Source organism: Ranitomeya variabilis, chromosome 5 (assembly GCF_051348905.1).
Source record: "Ranitomeya variabilis isolate aRanVar5 chromosome 5, aRanVar5.hap1, whole genome shotgun sequence".
NCBI lineage: Eukaryota > Metazoa > Chordata > Amphibia > Anura > Dendrobatidae > Ranitomeya > Ranitomeya variabilis.
In genome coordinates, this window is record NC_135236.1 from 359732350 (window position 1) to 359756541 (window position 24192).

General features: G+C 46.4%; 1 long non-coding RNA gene across 2 annotated transcripts; it reads right to left on the minus strand.

Annotated features, from left to right (window-relative positions):
- Nucleotides 1–3686: 3686 nt before the first annotated feature.
- On the minus strand, nt 3687–15156 carry LOC143773668 (uncharacterized). 2 transcript variants are annotated; one of them, XR_013215294.1, is made up of 7 exons: nt 15114–15156; nt 14978–15033; nt 14811–14873; nt 14659–14720; nt 13518–13864; nt 9959–10901; nt 3687–4267 (listed from the first exon to the last, which is right to left on the minus strand). It is a non-coding gene; the product is annotated as an uncharacterized LOC143773668 (long non-coding RNA). The 2 variants fall into 2 exon arrangements; XR_013215293.1 differs by having other exon boundaries at nt 14978–15156.
- Nucleotides 15157–24192: the final 9036 nt, after the last annotated feature.

Genomic DNA, 24192 nt, shown 5'->3' on the forward strand with positions numbered 1-24192 from the left:
AAAAAGGGGGTTTCCTTTTTTTTGTTGTTTTGTCATGGATCCCATGACTTCCATAAATCGCCAGTTGGAGGTGCTGTCCCTACAGGTCACTGAGTTGAGGGGGGCAGTGCAGCAACAAGGACTAACAGTATCTAATGTGCAAGCTGGAGCGACAGGTAGAGTTGCTGAGCCTAAGTTTCCTTTGCTTGAAAAATTTGCTGGGGAACGCAGTAAATTTGTTTCTTTTCGTGAAGCTTGCAAACTATATTTCCGTATGCGCCCGATCTCCTCGGGTAATGAGGCTCAGCGTGTGGGCCTGGTGTTGTCATTATTAAGCGGGGATCCCCAAGCATGGGCGTTTTCTTTGCCATCTGATTCTGCTGTATTTGACTCTGTGGAGAGTTTTTTTTCCTTTCTTGGAAATATTTACGATGAGCCTTACAGAATGGCTCTAGCAGAATCTAAGATACGCACTATTCGCCAGGGGGAGCGAGTTGCAGAGGATTACTGTTCTGAATTTCGTCGCTGGGCGATCGATACACAGTGGAATGATCCAGCGCTGCGGAGTCAGTTTATTCATGGGGTTTCTGGAAGGGTTAAAAAAGCCCTTCTGATGTACGAGACTCCTACTTCTCTAGACTCCGCTATGAGTCTGGTTGTCTGCATTGATCGCCGTTTGCGTCAGGGGGAGCATGAGACATTACCTATGGGAGAGGGTTTAGGTTCACGTGAGGTTGCTGCAGGTGAGCCCACGGAGCCTATGCAAATCGCAGGGGTGTCACATGTGAAGCGTCGAGCCCCTGAGCTCAGGAAGCAGGGAGCCTGTTTTTACTGTGGTAAAACTGGTCATTTTATTAACATCTGTCCTCTGCTGCCTAAGAAAAATGCAACGGCGGAAAACTTCTAAGCTCAGAGGGTGTGGAGGAGACCAGTCTGAGCTTATGTATATCCTCCATGGTGGTTTCTCAATGCATGCTCCCTGCTAAGGTTATTATCGCTGGCAGTGAGCTGCCAATTACTGTTTTTGTGGATAGTGGTTCAGCCACAAATCTCATTGATGAGGAGTTTGCGCGCACAGCAGGTTTTAGGATTGAAAAACTGCCTCATCCTATCCGCGTGGTCACCATCAATGCTGCTCCTCTCTCACAGGGGGAGATTACTGAATTTGTGGCTGAGGTGAAACTCCACATTGGGGTTTTACATTCCGAGCAGGTTACATGTAAGGTGCTCAGGAATCTTCCTGTTCAGGTGGTTTTGGGTTTTCCATGGTTGTCTATGCACAACCCGGTAATTGACTGGAAAACTCAGGACATAGTTCAGTGGAGCGAGTTCTGCCAGGAGAATTGCCTGGCCACATGTGTGTCTGCTGTGACTTCAAGCGTTCCGGAGCCACTTCTGGATTTTGTGGATGTGTTCTCTGAGAAGGGTTGTTCAGGGTTGCCGCCACATCGTCCCTATGACTGTACTATCAGGTTTAAACCAGGGGCCAAATTGCCTAAAGCAAGGATGTTTAACATCTCCGGTCCGGAGAGACAAGCGTTAAAGGATTACATTGCTGAAAGTTTGAGCAAAGGGCACATCAGGCCTTCATCCTGGCCTGTGGCAGCAGGGTTCTTCTTCGTGAAGAAGAAAGATGGCGGATTACGCCCGTGTTTGGATTTCAGGGAGTTGAACCAGATTACGGTTCATGATCCATATCCTATGCCACTGATACCGGATTCGTTCAACCAGGTGGCAGGTGCTAAGTGGTTTACCAAGCTTGACCTCAGGGGGGCGTACAACCCCATAAGAGTCCGTCAAGGTGATGAGTGGAAGACGGCTTTTAATACCCCTGAGGGTCATTTTGAAAATTTGGTGATGCCAATTGGGTTGACTAACGCACCTGCAGTGTTTCATCATTTCATAAATGATGTGTTCTCGCATGTTTTGGGGAAATTTGTTATTGTGTACCTAGATGACATCCTCATATATTCTTGCGACCGAGATACTCATTTAGATCATGTCAGGCAGGTGTTACAGCTTCTCAGAGAGAATAAGCTATATGCGAAACTGGAGAAATGTGTATTTTCGGTACAGGAGTTGCCTTTCTTGGGCTATATTGTGTCTGCTTCAGGGTTTAAAATGGACGCCGCTAAGGTGCAAGCGGTATTGCATTGGGAACGGCCTGATAACCTAAAAGCACTTCAGCGGTTCCTTGGGTTTTCTAACTACTATAGGAAGTTTATCAAGGATTTTTCTATCATTGCTAAACCGCTAACTGACATGACTAAAAAGGGTACCAATTTCTCCGTTTGGCCTGAGGCTGCTGTGTGCGCATTTGAATCTCTTAAAAACAGGTTTGTTTCGGCTCCCATTCTGGTGCAGCCAGATGTATCGAAACCTTTTGTTGTAGAAGTCGATGCGTCTGAGGTTGGTGTGGGGGCAGTGCTGTCACAAGGCTCATCCTTGAGCGGTTTGCGTCCATGCGCCTATTTTTCCAAGAAACTGTCGCCCGCCGAACGTAACTACGATATCGGCAACAGAGAGTTGTTGGCAAGCAAATTGGCCTTTGAGGAATGGCGACACTTCTTGGAGGGGTCGGTTCATCAGGTTACTGTTATTACCGACCATAAGAATTTGCTTTATTTGGAGTCTGCCAAGCGTCTGTCTCCCAGGCAGGCTCGCTGGGCATTGTTTTTCACGCAGTTCAACTTTGTTGTCACTTACAGACCTGGTTCTAAAAACACTAAGGCGGATGCTTTGTCCAGGTGTTTTCCAGGGGGAGAGCCTCGGGAAGATCCAGTACCCATCCTCCAAAAGGGTGTTGTGGTTTCGGCTCTCACTACCGAGGTTGAGGCTGAGATTGCCGAGGCCCAGGAGGAGGTACCATCTGAGCTTCCCGTCAACAAAACGTTTATACCGCTTCATCTCCGCTTAAAGGTTTTGGCGGAACATCATGATGCTGTCCTGACTGGCCATCCAGGGGTTAGGGGTACCTTGGAGTTGGTGTCACGTCGGTTTTGGTGGCCCAAGATCCAACAGGACGTGGTCTCATACGTGTCAGCTTGCACCACGTGAGCCAGGACTAAGACGCCTCGCTCCCGTCCTGTTGGCACACTACTTCCTCTCGAGGTACCTAGTAAGCCATGGACGGAAATCTCCATGGATTTTATCACTGACTTGCCCTCCTCAGCTGGGAACACGGTCATCTTGGTGATTGTTGATCGGTTCTCAAAAATGTCGCACTTTGTGTCTTTGCCTTCATTGCCTAACGCTAAGACTCTGGCTCAGGTATTTGTGCAGGAGGTGGTCAGACTTCATGGGGTTCCGTATGACATCATTTCTGATAGGGGGTCTCAGTTTGTGGCAAAATTTTGGAAAGCATTTTGTTCACGGCTGGGGATCAAGTTGTCTCATTCTTCGGCGTTTCACCCTCAGTCTAATGGTCAGACCGAGCGTATGAACCAAAATTTGGAACAGTACTTCTGCTGCTTTGTTTCGGATAACCAGGAGGAGTGGTCAAAGTTTCTTCCTTTGGCTGCAGGAGGAGTGGTCAAAGTTTCTTCCTTTGGCTGAGTTTGCCATCAATAATCACCACCAGGAGTCGTCTGGGGAGTCTCCGTTTTTCTGTGTTTACATATATAAATAAACACCGTGTGCACTGCTATGTATTGGTGCAGAGACTAGGTTCCCAAGCCGTATAGTAAATTGTAAAAAAGTCTCGCACTCAACTTAAATCTGATAGATTTATTGGTACTAAGGTAGCACTGGAAACGTTTCAGCTCTTATTGAGCTTTCATCAGTCACTACAACATTTGAAAGAAAGAAACTCATAAAATACAATGTGCAAAACAAAAAAACATGTAAACCAAAGTATATACAGCTTTCCACAAGAGTTTAACAAAAGCCAGAATCATAATTATATCATAAGTATAGTATTGCAGAGGGTATACGCTTATACATTCTCGCTCGATACATTGCGTGATTAATAGAGAAAACACACATACCGTGCTGTGCCTTATAGTGTGTCAGACGTGTCCTTATTTAGAATGCAGATCATGCATGATGCCTAGTGTAGCATAGAGAGAAGATAAAGTTTTATAGTTGTATAATAAGGGTCTCTGATGTTATGACTAAGACTAAGTGGGGTTATACTCACAGTCAATGACTGCTACTAACGATTGTAGAGGTGATTCAATATATGAGGCAAGATGCTTCAGAGCTGTGGGATAATAGCGGCAGGGGAGGAAAAGGTATATATAAATACCCATTTTTGTTGTTATCACCGGTTGTCATATTAGGGTAACCCCTGTTGTGAATTTGGATTCTGGGCTCCCCCGGTGGCTACTGGTGGAATTGAACTGGTGTCTTCATCTTCTCTGTTCACCTGTTCCCATCAAGATGTGGGAGTCGCTATATAACCTTGCTGCTCTGTTAGTTGCTTGCCGGTCAACAATGTTATCAGAAGCCTCTCTGTGCTTGTTCCTGCTCCTAGACAACTACTAGATAAGTTGGACTCTTGTCCATGTTTGTTTTTGCATTTTGTTCCAGTTCACAGCTGTAGTTTCGTTACTGTGTCTGGAAAGCTCTTGTGAACGGGAATTGCCACTCTGGTGTTATGAGTTAATGCCAGAGTTTTAAAGTAATTTCTGGATGGTGTTTTTTGATAGGGTTTTCAGCTGACCATGAAAGTGTCCTTTCTGTCTTCTGCTATGTAGTAAGTGGACCTCAAATTTGCTAAACCTATTTTCATACTATGTTTGTTATTTCATCTCAACTCACCGCCAATACATGTGGGGGGCCTCTGTCTCCTTTCGGGGTATTTCTCTAGAGGTGAGCTAGGACTAATATTTTCCTCTGCTAGCTTTATTTAGTCCTCCGGCTGGGCTGGGCATCTAGAACCAACGTAGGCATGCTACCCGGCCACTGCTAGTTGTGCGTTAGGTTTAGTTCATGGTCAGCTCAGTTCCCATCTTCCAAGAGCTAGTTCCTATATATGCTTATGCTATGATCTCTTGCCATTGAGATCATGACAGTTTGACCGGCCCGCAAAGTGTTAATCGTTTGGGCTGAAGCAGGAGAAAAAGAAGTGTTGAAGGGAAATTTTTTTTTTTTTCCCCCTCAGAGTTTTGCTGCCTAGCCCTTAATTGCTGTCTAGCTGCTTCTTACCTCCTCTTAACCCTTGAATGGCTCTGTGTCCACCTGTTTGTAATGGATCTTCAGAGTGTAACTGCAGGTTTGAATAATCTCGCCACGAAGGTACAAAATTTGCAAGATTTTGTTTGTCATGCACCTGTATCTGAGCCGAGAATTCCTTTGCCGGAATTTTTCTCGGGGAATAGATCCGGGTTTCAGAATTTTCGAAATAATTGCAAATTATTTTTGTCTCTGAAATTTCGCTCTGCCGGAGACCCTGCACAGCAGGTCAGGATTGTGATTTCCTTGCTCCGGGGCGACCCTCAAGACTGGGCTTTTTCATTGACACCAGGGGATCCTGCGTTGCTCAATGTGGATGCGTTTTTTCTGGCCTTGGGGTTGCTTTATGACGAACCTCATTTGGAGCTTCAGGCAGAAAAAACTTTGATGTCCCTATCTCAGGGGCAAGATGAAGCGGAAATTTACTGCCAAAGATTCCGTAAATGGTCTGTGCTTACTCAGTGGAATGAGTGCGCCCTGGCGGCGACTTTCAGAGAGGGTCTCTCTGATGCCATTAAGGATGTTATGGTGGGGTTCCCTGTGCCTGCGGGTCTGAATGAGTCCATGACAATGGCTATTCAGATCGATAGGCGTTTGCGGGAGCGCAAACCAGTGCACCATCTGGCGGTGTCCACTGAGAAGTCGCCAGAGAGTATGCAGTGTGATAGAATTCTGTCCCGAAGCGAGCGGCAGAATTTTAGACGGAAAAATGGGTTGTGTTTCTATTGTGGTGATTCTACTCATGTTATATCAGCATGCTCTAAGCGCACTAAAAAGCTTGGTAAATCTGTTTCCATTTGCACCTTACCGTCTAAATTTATTCTATCTGTGACCCTGATTTGCTCTTTGTCATCTATTACCACGGACGCCTATGTCGACTCTGGCGCCGCTTTGAGTCTTATGGATTGGTCCTTTGCCAAACGCTGTGGGTATGATTTAGAGCCTTTGGAGACTCCTATTCCTCTGAAGGGGATTGACTCCACCCCATTGGCTAATAATAAACCACAATACTGGACACAAGTAACTATGCGTATTAATCCGGATCACCAGGAGATTATTCGCTTTCTGGTGCTGTATAATCTACATGATGATTTGGTGCTAGGATTGCCTTGGCTGCAATCTCACAACCCAGTCCTCGACTGGAGAGCTATGTCTGTGTTGAGCTGGGGATGTAAGGGGGCTCATGGGGATGTACCTGTGGTTTCCATTTCATCATCCATTCCCTCTGAAATTCCTGAGTTCCTGTCTGACTATCGTGACGTCTTTGAAGAATCCAAGCTTGGTTCGTTACCTCCGCACCGAGAGTGCGATTGTGCCATAGATTTAATCCCGGGTAGTAAATACCCAAAGGGTCGTTTATTTAATCTGTCTGTGCCTGAACATGCTGCTATGCGAGAATATATAAAGGAGTCCTTGGAAAAGGGACATATTCGTCCATCGTCATCTCCCTTAGGAGCCGGTTTTTTCTTTGTGTCAAAAAAAGACGGCTCTTTGAGACCATGTATTGATTATCGGCTTTTGAATAAAATCACTGTTAAATATCAATACCCATTGCCGTTGCTGACTGATTTGTTTGCTCGCATAAAGGGGGCCAAGTGGTTCTCTAAGATTGACCTTCGTGGGGCGTATAATTTGGTGCGAATCAGGCAGGGGGATGAGTGGAAAACCGCATTTAATACGCCCGAGGGCCACTTTGAGTATTTAGTGATGCCTTTTGGTCTTTCTAATGCTCCGTCAGTTTTCCAGTCCTTTATGCATGATATTTTTCGCGATTATTTGGATAAATTTATGATTGTGTATCTGGATGATATTCTGATTTTTTCGGATGACTGGGACTCTCATGTCCAGCAAGTCAGGAGGGTTTTTCAGGTTTTGCGGTCTAATTCTTTGTGTGTGAAGGGTTCTAAGTGTGTTTTTGGGGTACAGAGGATTTCCTTTTTGGGATATATTTTTTCCCCCTCTTCCATTGAAATGGATCCTGTCAAGGTTCAAGCTATTTGTGATTGGACGCAGCCCTCTTCTCTTAAGAGTCTTCAGAAATTTTTGGGCTTTGCTAACTTTTATCGTCGATTTATTGCTGGTTTTTCGGATATTGCTAAGCCATTGACCGATTTGACTAAGAAGGGTGCTGATGTTGCTGATTGGTCCCCTGATGCTGTGGAGGCCTTTCGGGAGCTTAAGCGCCGTTTTTCCTCTGCCCCTGTGTTGCGTCAGCCTGATGTTGCTCTACCTTTTCAGGTTGAGGTCGACGCTTCTGAGATCGGAGCTGGGGCAGTGTTGTCGCAGAAAAGTTCTGACTGCTCCGTGATGAGGCCTTGTGCCTTCTTTTCCCGTAAATTTTCGCCCGCTGAGCGGAATTATGATGTTGGGAATCGGGAGCTTTTGGCCATGAAGTGGGCTTTTGAGGAGTGGCGCCATTGGCTTGAGGGGGCCAGACATCAGGTGGTGGTATTGACTGACCACAAAAATTTGATTTATCTTGAGACCGCCAGGCGCCTGAATCCTAGACAGGCGCGCTGGTCATTATTTTTCTCTCGGTTTAATTTTGTGGTGTCATACCTACCGGGTTCTAAGAATGTTAAGGCGGATGCCCTTTCTAGGAGTTTTGAGCCTGACTCGCCTGGTAACTCTGAGCCCACAGGTATCCTTAAGGATGGAGTGGTATTGTCAGCCGTTTCTCCAGACCTGCGGCGGGCCTTGCAGGAGTTTCAGGCGGAGAGACCTGATCGTTGCCCACCTGATAAACTGTTTGTTCCTGATGATTGGACCAGTAGAGTCATCTCTGAGGTTCATTCTTCTGCGTTGGCAGGTCATCCTGGCATTTTTGGTACCAGGGATTTGGTGGCAAGGTCCTTCTGGTGGCCTTCCCTGTCACGAGATGTGCGAGGCTTTGTGCAGTCTTGTGACGTTTGTGCTCGGGCCAAGCCTTGTTGTTCTCGGGCTAGTGGATTATTGTTGCCCTTGCCTATTCCTAAGAGGCCTTGGACGCACATCTCGATGGATTTTATTTCAGATCTGCCTGTTTCTCAGAAGATGTCTGTCATCTGGGTGGTGTGTGACCGTTTTTCTAAGATGGTCCATTTGGTTCCTCTGCCCAAGTTACCTTCTTCTTCCGAGTTGGTTCCTCTGTTTTTTCAAAATGTTGTTCGTTTGCATGGTATTCCTGAGAATATCGTTTCTGACAGAGGGACCCAATTCGTGTCTAGATTTTGGCGGGCATTCTGTGCTAGGATGGGCATAGATTTATCTTTTTCGTCCGCTTTCCATCCTCAGACGAATGGCCAGACCGAGCGGATTAATCAGACCCTGGAGACATATCTGAGGTGTTTTGTGTCTGCTGACCAGGATGATTGGGTTGCTTTTTTGCCATTGGCGGAGTTCGCTCTCAATAATCGGGCCAGCTCTGCCACTTTGGTGTCCCCGTTTTTCTGTAATTCGGGGTTTCATCCTCGATTTTCCTCTGGTCAGGTGGAATCTTCGGATTGTCCTGGAGTGGATGCTGTGGTGGAGAGATTGCATCAGATCTGGGGGCAGGTGGTGGACAATTTGAGGTTGTCCCAGGAGAAGACTCAGCTTTTTGCCAACCGCCACCGTCGTGTTGGTCCTCGGCTTTCTGTTGGGGATTTGGTGTGGTTGTCTTCTCGTTTTGTCCCTATGAGGGTCTCTTCTCCTAAGTTTAAGCCTCGGTTTATCGGCCCGTATAAGATATTGGAGATTCTTAACCCTGTTTCCTTCCGTTTGGACCTCCCTGCATCCTTTTCTATTCATAACGTTTTTCATCGGTCATTATTGCGCAGGTATGAGGTACCGGTTGTGCCTTCCGTTGAGCCTCCTGCTCCGGTGTTGGTTGAGGGTGAGTTGGAGTACGTTGTGGAGAAAATTTTGGACTCTCGTGTTTCCAGACGGAGACTCCAGTATCTGGTCAAGTGGAAGGGATACGGCCAGGAGGATAATTCTTGGGTGAATGCATCTGATGTTCATGCCTCCGATCTGGTTCGTGCCTTTCATAGGGCCCATCCTGATCGCCCTGGTGGTTCTGGTGAGGGTTCGGTGCCCCCTCCTTGAGGGGGGGGTACTGTTGTGAATTTGGATTCTGGGCTCCCCCGGTGGCTACTGGTGGAATTGAACTGGTGTCTTCATCTTCTCTGTTCACCTGTTCCCATCAAGATGTGGGAGTCGCTATATAACCTTGCTGCTCTGTTAGTTGCTTGCCGGTCAACAATGTTATCAGAAGCCTCTCTGTGCTTGTTCCTGCTCCTAGACAACTACTAGATAAGTTGGACTCTTGTCCATGTTTGTTTTTGCATTTTGTTCCAGTTCACAGCTGTAGTTTCGTTACTGTGTCTGGAAAGCTCTTGTGAACGGGAATTGCCACTCTGGTGTTATGAGTTAATGCCAGAGTTTTAAAGTAATTTCTGGATGGTGTTTTTTGATAGGGTTTTCAGCTGACCATGAAAGTGTCCTTTCTGTCTTCTGCTATGTAGTAAGTGGACCTCAAATTTGCTAAACCTATTTTCATACTATGTTTGTTATTTCATCTCAACTCACCGCCAATACATGTGGGGGGCCTCTGTCTCCTTTCGGGGTATTTCTCTAGAGGTGAGCTAGGACTAATATTTTCCTCTGCTAGCTTTATTTAGTCCTCCGGCTGGGCTGGGCATCTAGAACCAACGTAGGCATGCTACCCGGCCACTGCTAGTTGTGCGTTAGGTTTAGTTCATGGTCAGCTCAGTTCCCATCTTCCAAGAGCTAGTTCCTATATATGCTTATGCTATGATCTCTTGCCATTGAGATCATGACAAACCCCCTTCTGTAGTAATTACCTTATATGCGTCATAGGTATAGTAGACCCAGTGTTAGACAGTTTCTTACATAGGCACTAGAGGAGAATGCACCAGTTGCTTGTGAGTGCATATTGTGCTATTTGCATATATTGTGTCAGAGCTTAAAAGGTCATACCTGGGGAAGGGAAGCCGCCTGGATATATATATTTATAGGGGCTAGAGAGAGTGCAAAAAGGAAATCGTCAGAGCGTTACCAGTTATTAGCATATATTGTGCCCGGGTGTAGCATGTCATACCTGATAAAGGAGCCACCAGAGTGCGTGTATCCACCTCTCGGACGCGGTATCCACCGCTTGTCTGAGGTGTATCAGGGGACCGCACTTTTTATCATGCAGTTCACAAGCTGCACTGAAGTGCCGAAACCGGAAGTGATGTCAGACGCTGCAGTCAGGGCGGAAGTACCTGGCTGTGTGTGGTAAACTGAGGGCAAATGTTTAACTACAGAAGCGCTACAGCAATACTGTACAAAAACGGGACGCTGTGTCAGCGGGCAGTTACAAAATGAAGTGTTAGCTGTGGGGATCTCTTTTTCAAGCTTGTATGTTAACGGTGTGACTACCCCATGTTGGAGGTGGGAGGGAGGTAGAGAAGGGGAGGGGAGAAAAAGGGGAAGATAGTACATATGCCTGGGAGTATGGTGGTAGTGATAACCTATGGGATCTATGGGCTCTATCCAGAGAACTAGTGGTAATCTGTATCTTACTACCTGCATATTACTCCACGCGGTGTGTGCGTTCAGTGCAGTACCTGGTGGTGTACATAGGTGAACTATAGAAAAGAAGAATTATTCGTGCTAAGAGTGCCGTCCATATGGGATCACATATCCGTGGTGAATGGTGGCAAAAAAAGTGGTGCTTGATCAGGTGGTATTTCATGATGTGCCAGCCGTTAATATAGACGGTTCTAAAAGACAAAGATCACAGTCAGTATACAGATACATCTTCCAACAGGTTTTTACATCATCAGTACACAGAGATAACCGGAGTAATAAACATTGTCATCACACAAATGCAGATAGCTCATATTCTCTATTTAGTCCTTTGGGTGATAATGTATCCAACATATGGATCCAGTAAGCCTCGCGTCTCTTAAGCATGAGTATTCTATTACCCCCCCTGCGTTGTTTGGGAACTTGCTCTAGGACCTGAAACCTCAATTGTGCAATATTGTGCTTTAATGCGTGAAAATGGTGGGGTAATGGAAGTAGGAGATTGTTGCAACGAATAGTAGATTTATGCTTGGACACACGGTCCTTGATCGGTTGTGACGTCTCCCCCACATATAGTAGGCCGCAAGGGCATTTTATTACATACACCACATAAGTGGAATCGCACGTAAAGTATCCACGAATTTTGAACTCTTTTCCAGAATGTGGGTGTCTGACTACGTTGCCTCTTTGAACATTATTGCATTGGACGCAATGCAAGCAAGGGAAAGTACCTTCCCTAGGTGTACCCAGGAAACTTTGCCGTGTGATAGAATTAGTGCCAACATCGGCTTTGACCAAGTTATCCCGCAGACTGGGGGCTCTTTTAAAACATGGGAGGAAAGGATTTTGAAATTCCTGAACATTCGGATAAGCATTTGAAAGGATGGACCAATTGCTACGTATAGCCCTGTGTAATCTGTACATGAAGGGATGAAAGGCGTGTATAAATGGGATACGTGAGGTAGTGTCTGCCCTGGGTCTGTTGGTGGTGGTTCTGGATTTTTCCAGGAGGGATGAGGGATAGCCTCTAGCTCTGAATTTCTGAGTCATCTCTTCTGTGCGTTTATCCCTAATGTCAGTATTTGACACAATGCGTTGTACCCTTTGGTATTGGGCCATGGGTATAGATCTTTTAGTTGATGGAGGATGGAGACTCTGAAAGTGTAGGAGACTATTGCGGTCTGTGCTTTTGGAGTAAAGATCCGTACTCAGTCGACCGCTCGGGTCTTTCACTACAAGGGTGTCTAGAAAATTCATATTCCATGAATCATAATTCATGGTAAAGGTAATGCCAGGCCAAGAGGTATTTAAAACGGATAGGAATGTGTGGAGGGTTTCCTCCGAACCCCGCCACACACAGAACACATCATCGATGTACCTTTTCCACACGATGACATTGTCAATGAACAGGGAATTGAGGTAAATGATGTTCTCCTCAAATTCGACCATGTACGCATTAGCGTATGGAGGTGCTGCGTGCGACCCCATCGCGGTCCCCCGTTTCTGCAAGTAAAACGTGTCTTGGAATAGGAAAAAATTTGACGTGAGTATGATCCTAAGGAGGTCAATGCACAGTGATACTTGGTCTGTATCCCTATCTGTACCTTCAAGTAAATGGCGCACCGAAAGGATGCCCTCCTCATGGGGTATGGAGGTGTACAAATCCCTCACATCGAGGGTTACCAATAGTGCATCACTCGGGATGGTGTTAATTTCACCGATGAGGTGTAAGAAAGAACCCGTGTCTAGTAAGAAGGATTTAGATTTCTGTATGAGTGGTGTGAGTATCCGCTCAATATACCTCGCTATGGGGGATAAAATGGAATCCGTGGAGGCCACTATGGGTCTCCCTGGGGGATTTTCTAGATTCTTGTGAACCTTCGGTAGGGTATAGAAGACGGGTATAATGGGATCGGGGTTCAAAAGGAAACTGCATGTCTTTTGATCCAAGACGCCCAGATTGGTGTATTTGTGCAGTATGGTTTCTATCTTATGGCGAATCTCTAATGAGGGATCCCTGTCTAGTGGCTGGTACACAGAATTATCACTCAGTTGTCATAAAATTTCAGCTAGGTATTTGGACTTGTCCATGATAACTAGTGCCCCACCCTTATCTGCTGGTTTCATTATGATGGATCTATCCCCCTGGAGATTCTTAAGAGAATGTCTCTCCTCGACGGTTAAGTTAGGGGGTAGAATAAATTACCCCTCTCAATGTCCTCTTTAAGGGACGTGAATGAGTCTTTTATGAAACCAACAAAAGTTTCAACCGCCTACAACCTGCAGTAACCACCGATCGACCAAACCGCTGCATGACCAGCTCTACCCTCACCTACTGTATCCTCACCCATCCCTTGTAGATTGTGAGCCTTCGCGGGCAGGGTCCTCTCTCCTACTGTACCAGTTATGACTTGTATTGTTCAAGATTATTGTACTTGTTTTTATTATGTATACCCCTCCTCACTTGTAAAGCGCCATGGAATAAATGGCGCTATAACAATAAATAATAATAATAATAATAACCGCATGGGAGCAGTGTGGAGGTCTAAAATGGCTCTTGTTTCGTAGACCCAAACTGGATGCAGACAACAGTTTGGGATTACTACTGGTGGAGAGCAAATCCGTAGTTGGGGGAATGGTAGAAAAATGTGCCTTTAGTCTGATCAGACGGAAGAATCTCTGGAGATCCATGTCTAGATCAAAGGTGCGGCATCTGTATGACGGACAAAATGAGAGTCCTTTTTGTAGGAGTGAATGTTCTGCCACACTCAGAGTACGGGATGAAATATTAATGACTAAGTTGTCCATACCTTCGATCGGGTGGTCTTGTAGGTGTCCTGGTTTCTCCTTATGTTTCTGTCCCCGTCTCGTCTTCTTGTGGGGTATCGACGTTGTCCTAAAAAAGGAAGAGTAGATACAGTGGTGGATGATCCAGCCTCTTGGTCTGATCCCGAAGTGGAGAGCTCTGAGGACGTAGGTTGGTTCGGACGTGTATTTGTACGACGAGAGTTGTCCTGCCATCTGTAGACCTTATTGTTCTTATAGTCCTCTGCATCCCTCATAAACTTGTTGCGTTTCCTGACTTCAATGTCCCTTTTATGTCTGATGATCTGGTCCTGGATCTCGGTTTTGAGGTTGGATAGCTCCTCCGGTGTACCTGTTGCAGACAACTGTGATTCAATAGCCTTGATTTTCTCAGTGTTATCAGCAATAGCTTGTTGAAGGTACTCTACTGTTAACATAATTAAATCTAGGGAACACTTATTTAAGATGTGCTCAAATATCGTGCAGAAGTCAGGTGAGTCTTTAAATAGTGTAGGGCGCAGAGGAACCCGTAATCCTCTCGGGATTCTTTGTACTGTTATATATTCTGATAGGGTAGCACAATGAAGTTCAAGGTTAGTTTGAGATCTGAGTTCACGTTCCAGATCACGCCCGCGAATTTCACGTGGCGGGAGCGTTAGGAACTCACTGGACAACTGTGATCGGGCGAGGATGTTAGCGGTTTCCTCTGCGTTGTAAGAAAATGTAGGAAGGGTGGACATGGCTCTATAGCGTGCAAACACGTACGGGTACCATACATATATAAATAAACACCGTGTGCACTGCTATGTATTGGTGCAGAGACTAGGTTCCCAAGCCGTATAGTAAATTGTAAAAAAGTCTCGCACTCAACTTAAATCTGATAGATTTATTGGTACTAAGGTAGCACTGGAAACGTTTCAGCTCTTATCGAGCTTTCATCAGTCACTACAACATTTGAAAGAAAGAAACTCATAAAATACAATGTGCAAAACAAAAAAACATATAAACCAAAGTATATACAGCTTTCCACAAGAGTTTAACAAAAGCCAGAATTATAATTATATCATAAGTATAGTATTGCAGAGGGTATACGCTTATACATTCTCGCTCGATACATTGCGTGATTAATAGAGAAAACACACATACCGTGCTGTGCCTTATAGTGTGTCAGACGTGTCCTTATTTAGAATGCAGATCATGCATGATGCCTAGTGTAGCATATAGAGAAGATAAAGTTTTATAGTTGTATAATAAGGGTCTCTGATGTTATGACTAAGACTAAGTGGGGTTATACTCACAGTCAATGACTGCTACTAACGATTGTAGAGGTGATTCAATATATGAGGCAAGATGCTTCAGAGCTGTGGGATAATAGCGGCAGGGGAGGAAAAGGTATATATAAATACCCATTTTTGTTGTTATCACAGGTTGTCATATTAGGGTAACCCCCTTCTGTAGTAATTACCTTATATGCGTCATAGGTATAGTAGACCCAGTGTTAGACAGTTTCTTACATAGGCACTAGAGGAGAATGCACCAGTTGCTTGTGAGTGCATATAGTGCTATTTGCATATATTGTGTCAGAGCTTAAAAGGTCATACCTGGGGAAGGGAAGCCGCCTGGATATATATATTTATAGGGGCTAGAGAGAGTGCAAAAAGGAGATTGTCAGAGCGTTACCAGTTATTAGCATATAGGGGGGCTCTTCCGATGTCCCGGAGGAAGACCAGTTAGGAGCACAATTATCATCAGTCTAGAGGAGAGTTAAACAGCGCCTGTTGAGTGTGGGTGCTAGGTACAAACTTGTGGCTGACAGTAGGCGTGTGCCAGGTCCGGACCTGAGTGTGGATGACTGGGTGTGGTTATCCACAAAAAACATAAGACTCAAAATACCATCCCTTAAATTGGGTCCACGGTTTATTGGTCCATTTAGGGTCACTGCCGTCATTAACCCAGTAGCGTACCGATTGGAGCTTCCTACGGTGTATAAGATACACAACGTGTTCCACAGGTCTCTTGTAAAGAAGGTGGTGGGTTCCATGGACTCGGCGCCTATGCCACCTCCAGTCATGGTGGATGGTAATTTGGAATTTGAAGTCTCCAAGGTGGTTGACTCTCGTGTAGTGCGCCGCACTTTACAGTACTTGGTACACTGGCATGGTTATGGGCCTGAGGAGAGGTCCTGGGTACCAGCCTCGGACGTTCATGTGGATCGGCTGGTCAGGTTTTTTCACCGCCGCCATCCGGACAAGCCAGGTCCTATAAGCCGTGAGGGCCCTGGGGTCCCTCGTAGAAGGTGGGGTACTGTCATGTCGGACGCTGTTCAGACCAGGTCGTTCGACAGACAGCGGTAATTCCACTTTTGACCACTATGCGCTCATTGGCGTCGGCTAGATTTTATCTAGCTGGTCCGGGGTTAATTTACCTGGTGCTCGGATTGGAAGCTGGGCCATGCCCACTGCCTTTAAATAGTTCTCCTGAACATTGGGTGTCGCCGATTTAGCTTCTGTCTTGTGCGTTGTTATCTCGGTCTGGAGTGGAGAGCTGGTTGTTGGAGATTCGTTGCTGGTGGTGTATTTTCCTCTGTCTTATTTACTCCTTCCTATATTTGTATTTATTTTGCCCTGCACATTTATAGTGTATTCCTGAGTGACTGCGGCATGGTGTATATGTTCCTTTATCCTTGTCTGTGCTAACTGTGGGTATTGGAATATTACCTCTTCACTTGGTGGTGGGCGGTGGTTTCAGCCTAGGGTTGAAACAGGAGACAGGGTGAGGTTCGAGGCCTAGACATGCACACCATCAGTGTAAACTCTAGGTAGAGGGTCAGTCAGGATTTCCCTAGTCTGAGGGAAATTGCAGGGGCCCGGGTTATTTGCTCTTGCCCACCTAGTCTTCCTGTGACATGTAGGCAGCTCCACAATAAAGTCCATTGATATAGACCCCCAAGGGCGGGACGGAACAGGTAATGGTTGTAGAAGACCCGTAGGTGCCACATGAGGAGTCTTGTAACAGGCACATACCTCGCAAGAGAGAACATAGTCCTTGGTATCCTTCAGGCAAGTTGGCCACCAGAAGAATCGGCTCAGGAACTCTTGTGTCTTCTGTACCCTCCTGTGACCAGCCAACTTGGAGTCATGTACCAACTTGAGGATCTGCAGACAGATGACCTCTGGGATGTAGATACGTCGATCTCGGAACCACATGCCACCCTTAAAGACAAGATTAATATCCACAGGTGGGTTGGCCAGAAATACATCACCTTCATAGGCCTCCCTGCACTCCTTCCACAAGTCCTGATCATGGATAACTCCGATGAAATTGGCATCAGATAGAATGGTCTTGGACGGGGCTCCAGGTATGGAATCCGCAGCATGGATTCAGGATAAAGCATCAGCCTTCCCATTACGAGAACCTGGACAGTACGAGATAACAGTTAAATTGATTTAAAAATAAGTTCCAACGAGCCTGACGAGGAGAAAGACATTTAGCAGATCTAAGGAGCGCTAGATTGCGATGGTCAGTTAGCACTATGATCTGTTGTGCAGCTCCTTGCAGATGATGCCTCCATTCCTTGAAAGCCGCAATAATAGCCAGCAATTTCTTGTCTCCCATGTCGTAATTCTTCTCTGCTGAGGTTAGTCTACGGGAAAAGAAAGCACAAGGATGTAGCAGACCCTTCTCTCCAGTTCTTTGGGAGAGAATAGCCCCCAAAGCATTATCAGAAGCGTCCACCTCCACAATGAAAGGAAGTGTTGGATCTGGGTGTATCAACAACGGTGCTGATGTGAAACAGATCTTAAGCCGATCAAAAGCTTCTTGAGCCTGTGATGACCACTTAAAGGGCTTTTCCTTCTTTGTCAAGGAAGTAATGGGATGGACAATATCAGAAAAATTTTGAATGAAGCGTCTGTAGAAATTTGCAAAACCAATAAAACATTGGACCTCCTTAACGTTCTTGGGTACCGGCCAGTCAAGGATAGCCTGAATCTTTCTACATTCCATGTTCAGCCCCTGGGGAGAGATGATATAACCTAAGAACTGTATCTCAGAACGATGGAACTCGCATTTCTCCGGCTTACTATACAGATGGTTCTCTTTAAGACGTCTTAAAACAGTTTTGACATGTTCTTCATGTTCCTGTAGAGAGTCAGAAAAGATTAGTATATCGTCCAAATAGATCACCACAATCTGGTCCAACAAATCTCTAAAAATGTCATTAGCAAGGTGTTGAAATGTTGCAGGGGCATTACAAACCCCGAAGGGCATCACAAGAGATTCAAAGTGTCCATACCGGCATCTGAATGCTGTCTTCCACTCATCCCCTGGACGAATACGCACCAAATTATCAGCCCTACGAAGATCCAGTTTAGAGAACACCTTAGCATGGCGGACTCTTTCCAGTAATTCGGGAATCAGAGGCAAAGGGTAACGGTTTCATACGGTTACCTTATTGCGTTCTCGATAGTCAACACAGGGTCTCAGGGTCCCATCCTTCTTCTTTACAAAAAAGATAGGTGCCCCTGCTGGTGAGGAAGAAGGACGTATGAAGCCTTTGGCCAGATTTTCATCAATATACTCTTTTAAGGCTTGAAGCTCAGGTGCCGCCAAAGGGTATACATTACCAAAAGGAATGGCTGCCCCGGGAAGCAGCTCAATGGGACAGTCATAATGCCTGTGTTGAGGAAGCTGATCTGCATTCTTCTTGTCACAGATGTCAGAGAACTCTTTATAAGCTGGAGGTAAAGAAAATACCTGTACATGTGGTTCCGTAGTTGTGGACTCAGGTACAGCTTCTGTTAACGCTGAGTGGCTCCTTCTTGGGAAGATAATCTCCTTGGTCTCCCAGTTGATAATTGGGTTCTGAGAACGCAACCAAGGAATGCCTAAAATCACAGGAAAATGAGGAGAAGAAATTAGCAAGAAAGAAAGTTGCTCCTGATGATTAGGCTCCAACAAAATTTCAAGGGGTACGGTCTCCTGATCCACAGGCCCAGTGATTAAAAGTGACCCATCCACTGTTTCCATGGTAATTGGAGAGGCTCTTTGCTGAATTTTAATACCATGTTCCTTGGCAAATGCAATATCCATGAAATTGCCACCTGCACCAGAGTCAATCATAGCTGAACTGGAAATCCACTGTCCTGAACACAGGATCTTAATAGGGAGAGAACAGTGAGAGTTCTTTTCCTTCATCTCCTTGGGGGGTGAAGTCATAGAAAGTGAATGGAATACAGCGTTTAAAGGCAGGCTACATTCAGAGATGTCAGATTCATCATCACAGTTGTCATACTCCCCTATTGCTGCTAGCACCTTGTTAGGCCGTCTGGGACACTTAGGACAATTGATCAAGAAGTGGTCAGACTGCCCACAGTAGAAACATAGACTTTCACGAAGGCGATGCTCTCGGCGCTCATTGATCTCGCGCCTCTGAACGGAATCAATTTGCATGGGCACCTCCTCCACCTCCCGAGAGGTTTTACCTGCAGGCTCTTTGGAAGGAAGGGAAAAAAACACACGGTTATATGCAGCAAATTTCTCCTGCCTACGCTCAGTAAGGCGAATGTCTATGCGCACACAATGCTGTATAAATGTCTCTAGCTCTTGTGGTGACTCAGAGCAGGCTAGTTCATCTTTTACAATACTAGACAGACCCCTTTTAAAAATAGGCAATTGTGCATAACTGTCCCAATTGGTATCTACCGCCAATCTCCTGAATTCAGTGGCATACTCAATAACAGAACGTTTAGCCTGGTGTAAAGACAACAAAGCAGATTCAGCGGTTGCACGGTGATTAGGGTCATCAAACATTAATGCCATAGTGGCCAAGAAATCATCCAAGTCATTTAACTGTGGGTCACGAGACTCAATCATCGGATTCGCCCAGGTGAGCGCTCTTGAGGTCAGTAGCATTATTACACACAATATTTTGGATCTATCAGTAGGAAAACGGTCAGCATGCACATCAAAATATAGCATACATTGATTCACAAAGCCCCAAAATTTGTCGCGATCACCATTAAATCTGATTGGGGGCAACTTAGGTGGGCTAGCTGGTGGCGGTTGCCCAGAGGGTAAAGTCACTTGTGCAGCTATTTGCGTGCTTATGTCCTGAAAAGCCCGTCAATACTGGGACTCTATGCCAGCAAGTTTGTTTTCCTGGGCCGCCATGCGGTTGCTCAAGTCCTGCAAAGTCTGTCCAAACACTTGTTGATTAAGTTCAAAGCTTCCAAACTTCTTTTGCAGACCTTCCACATCTTTCTGCAGTGATCTAATTATGGAAAACACCTGCTCTAATCTGCTTTCTGCAGTCATTGTTCCAGCAATCTCCTTTTTTTTTTTAGGCTAGAGTACCCTGTAATAATTATAGTGGATAACTCAGGAGACTCTTTGCGAGGAACAAGACAACTACAGGACACAGTTTTATAAGTGGTAAAGTCTATATTATCACACGATGATTCAAACAGGTGCAGAGAGAAACTCAAGTCCACAACACCTGGTGCAAATAATAAACGCAGCTTAGCAGTCTATAGGAAACTTCAGAGCAAAATGCAATCAAGCAGAAAGTCTATGAAGCACAGTTATTCTTGTGGATACTTGACACGAATAAATCCTTGTCTTAGTCCAGACACAGATAGATATGCTTATAGGCAGTTCAAATCATATCTTAGCTCAACCAGTGAGGCCTGGTTAATAGTCTCAGGTTAATGCAAAGCAGCAGCAGCTTACATGTCCAGCAAATGCAGGTGGAAGTAAACACGAGCAGCATATGAAGGAGGATTACTGGAAACTTGTGTATGCAGCAGGAACTCAGAGCAGAGTAGCAGGATCACCACACAGGTTCACAGGAGCAGGTGTATAGCCAGGGAGTAATCAGAGATCAGGAGCTGGATGCAAGGCAGAATACTCTAGCACAGACTGAAGGCTGGGGTGGAGTTTTATAGCAGAAAAACACAGTGTACATGAGACCAAAGACGCCATCTTGGAAAAGGGCAGTAATGCACAAAAGGTAAAAAATGTTCAGAGTCCTGACATGCCGTCTGCACAGTCAACGCTTGCTGCCGTGTTATTGGGGTTCAGTAACGTCAGCTGATCCCCTGCTGTGTATCCGGCAATTTCTCCTGCTCCGTCCACACTTACACTACTGCAGATATTAATCTTCCACCAATTAGGCCTCTGCCTACACTCTGTTTCTCCTGTAATCCCTGGGCTCCATCACTGCCAGTTGCTGCTCAGAAGTGCTGTCTGCACAGTCAACACATGCTCCAGTGTTATTGGGGTTCAGTAACGTCAGCTGTTCCCCTGCTTTGTATTCAGCAATTTCTCCTGTTCCGTCCACACTCACACTACTACAGATATTAAACTTGCTTCAATTAGGCCTCTGCCTACCCTCTGTTTCTTGCATTGACCCTGTTCTCCAACACTGCCAGTTGCTGCTCAAAAGTGCCGTCTGCACAGTTAACTCATGCTCCAGTGTTATTGGGGTTCAGTAACGTCAGCTGTCCCCTGCTGTGTATCTGGCAATTTCTCCTGCTTCATCCACACTCACATTATTACAGATATTAAACTTGCTCTAATTGTGCCTCTGCCTACACTCTGTTTCTCCTGTAATCCCTGGGCTCCAACACTGCCAGTTGCTGCTCAAAAGTGCTGTCTGCACAGTTAACACATGCTCCAGTGTTATTGGGGTTCAGTAACGTCAGCTGTCCCCTGCTGTGTATCTGGCAATTTCTCCTGCTTCATCCACACTCACATTATTACAGATATTAAACTTGCTCTAATTGTGCCTCTGCCTACACTCTGTTTCTCCTGTAATCCCTGGGCTCCAACACTGCCAGTTGCTGCTCAGAAGTGCCGTCTGCACAGTCAACACTTGCTGCCATGTTATTGGGGTTCAGTAACGTCAGCTGATCCCCTGCTGTGTATACGGCAATTTCTCCTGCTCCGTCCACACACAACTACAGATATTAAACTTGCTCCAATTAGGCCTCTGCCTTCACTCTGTTTCTCCTGTAATCCCTGGGCTCCAACACTGCCATTTGCTGCTCAGAAGTGCCGTCTGCACAGTCAACACTTGCTGCCGTGTTATTGGGGTTCAGTAATGTCAGCTGATCCCCTGCTATGTATCCGGCAATTTCTCCTGCTCCGTCCACACTCACACTACTACAGATATTAATCTTCCTCCAATTAGGCCTCTGCCTACACTCTGTTTCTCCTGTAATCCTTGGGTTCCAAGACCGCCAGTTGATGCTCAAAAGTGCCATCTGCTCAGTCAACACTTGCTGCCGTGTTATTGGGGTTCAGTAACGTCAGCTGATCCCCTGCTTTGTATCCGGCAATTTCTCCTGCTCCATCCACACTCACACTACTACAGATATTAAACTTGCTCCAATTAGGCCTCTGCCTACACTCTGTTTCTTGCATTGACCCTGGGCTCCAACACTGCCAGTTGCTGCTCAGAAGTGTCGTCTGCACAGTCAACACATGCTGCAGTGTTATTGGGGTTCAGTAACGTCAGCTGATCCCCTGCTATGTATCTGGCAATTTCTCCTGCTCCATCCACACTCACACTACTACAGATATTAAACTTGCTCCAATTAGGCCTCTGCCTACACTCTATTTCTCCTGTAATCCCTTGGCCCAACTCTGCCAGTTGCTGCTCAGAAGTGCCGTCTGCACAGTCAACACCTGCTCCCGTGTTATTGGGGTTCAGTAACGTCTGCTGATCCCCTGCTGTGTGTCTGGCAATTTCTCCTGCTCTGTCCACATTCACACTACTACAGATTTTAAACTTGCTCCAATTATGCCTCTGCCCCCACTCTGTTTCTCCTGTAATACCTGGGCTCCAACACTGCCAGTTGCTGCTCAGAAGTGCCATCTGCACAGTCAACACATGCTCCAGTGTTATTGGGGTTCAGTAACGTCAGCTGATCCCCTGCTGTGTATCCGGCAATTTCTCCTGCTCCATCCACACTCACACTACTACAGATATTAATCTTCCACCAATTAGGCCTCTGCCTACACTCTGTTTCTCCTGTAATCCCTGGGCTCCAAGACCGCCAGTTGCTGCTCAGAAGTGCCGTCTGCTCAGTCAACACTTGTTGCCATGTTATTGGGGTTCAGTAACGTCAGCTGATCCCCTGCTTTGCATCCGGCAATTTCTCCTGCTCCGTCCACACTCACACTACTACAGATATTAAACTTGCTCCAATTAGGCCTCTGCCTACACTCTGTTTCTTGCATTGACCCTGGATTTCAGCACCACCAGCTGTTTCCCAGCTGTGTCTTTGGCACGGGTACTCCCTCCTGCCCAGCCTGGTTCCAGCACACCAGCTGTTTCCGGTCACTTTGCCTCCAATTCGCTGTCCTGTCGTGTTGCGGTTGGGTTAGCCGACTCTATGATGCCTGCAGTTTAGGTGCTTCCTATGTAGGCTGTGGGATCTGGCAATAAAGGCTGGTTCTGTAGTGCCAATAGGACAAGCTCCCCCTGTAGGACTGTGGGTTTTCGGTAACTCCGGCCGGCTCACGACCTTGCAATTTTTTTTTTCATGTGGACGTTCTGCTGACTATCTGAGTTCCAGCACCATTAGCTCGTTCTTTGGAAGTCAATCTTGAATAGGTCCCCCTGGGTTCCAGTACTGTCAGCTGGTTCCAGGCAGAGCCTTTGGCTTAGGTGCCTCCTTCTCAGTATCCGAGTTCCACCAACGTCTGGTGGTCCTTGGTAGTGCTTTCTGGCATGGGTACCTCCTGCTTAGTAACCGGGTTCCAGTACCATCAGCTGGTCCTCGGTAGCTCCATTGGCTCTTGTACCTTCTGCTACCCATCCGGGTTCCAGCACCGCCAGCTGGTTCTCGGCAGTGTCTTTGGCTCCTGTACCTTCTGCTACCCATCCTGGTTCCAGTACCGTCAGCTGGTTCTAGGCAGAGCCTTTGGCTTAGGTGCCTCCTTCTCGATATGTCTGGTGGTCCTTGGTAGTGCTTTCTGGCATGGGTACCTCCTGCTTAATAACCGGGTTCAGTACCGTCAGCTGGTCCTCGGTCGCTCCATTGGCTCTTGTACCTTCTGCTACCCATCCGGGTTCCAGCACTGCCAGCTGGTTCTCGGCAGTGTCTTTGGCACGGGTACTCCCTCCTGCCCAGCCTGGTTCCAGCATGTCAGCTGCTTCCGGGTAGTGTCAACGTCACTTTGCCTCCAATACGTTGTCCTGTTGGGTTGTGGTTGGGTTAGCTGACTCTACGGTGCCTGCAGTTTAGGTGCTTCCTATGTGGGCTGCGGGATCTGGCAATCAAGGCTGGTTTCGTAGTGCCAATAGGACAAGCTCCCCCTGTAGGACTGTGGGTTTTGGAAACAGCGGCCGGCTCATGGCCTTGCTCCTTTTCTTCATGTGGACCTTCTGCTGCCGATTTGAGTTCCAGCTCCATTAGCTGGTTCTTTGGAAGTCAATCTTGAATAGGTTCCCCTGGGTTCCAGTACCGTCAGCTGGTTCCACGCAGAGCTTTTGGCTTAGGTGCCTCCTTCTCGGTATCCGAGTTCCACCAATGTCTGGTGGTCCTTGGTAGTATTTTCTGGCATGGTTACCTCCTGCTTACTAACCGGGTTCCAGTACCATCAGCTGGTCCTCGGTAGTTCCATTGGCTCTTGTACCTTCGGCTACCTATCTGGGTTCCAGTACCGTCAGCT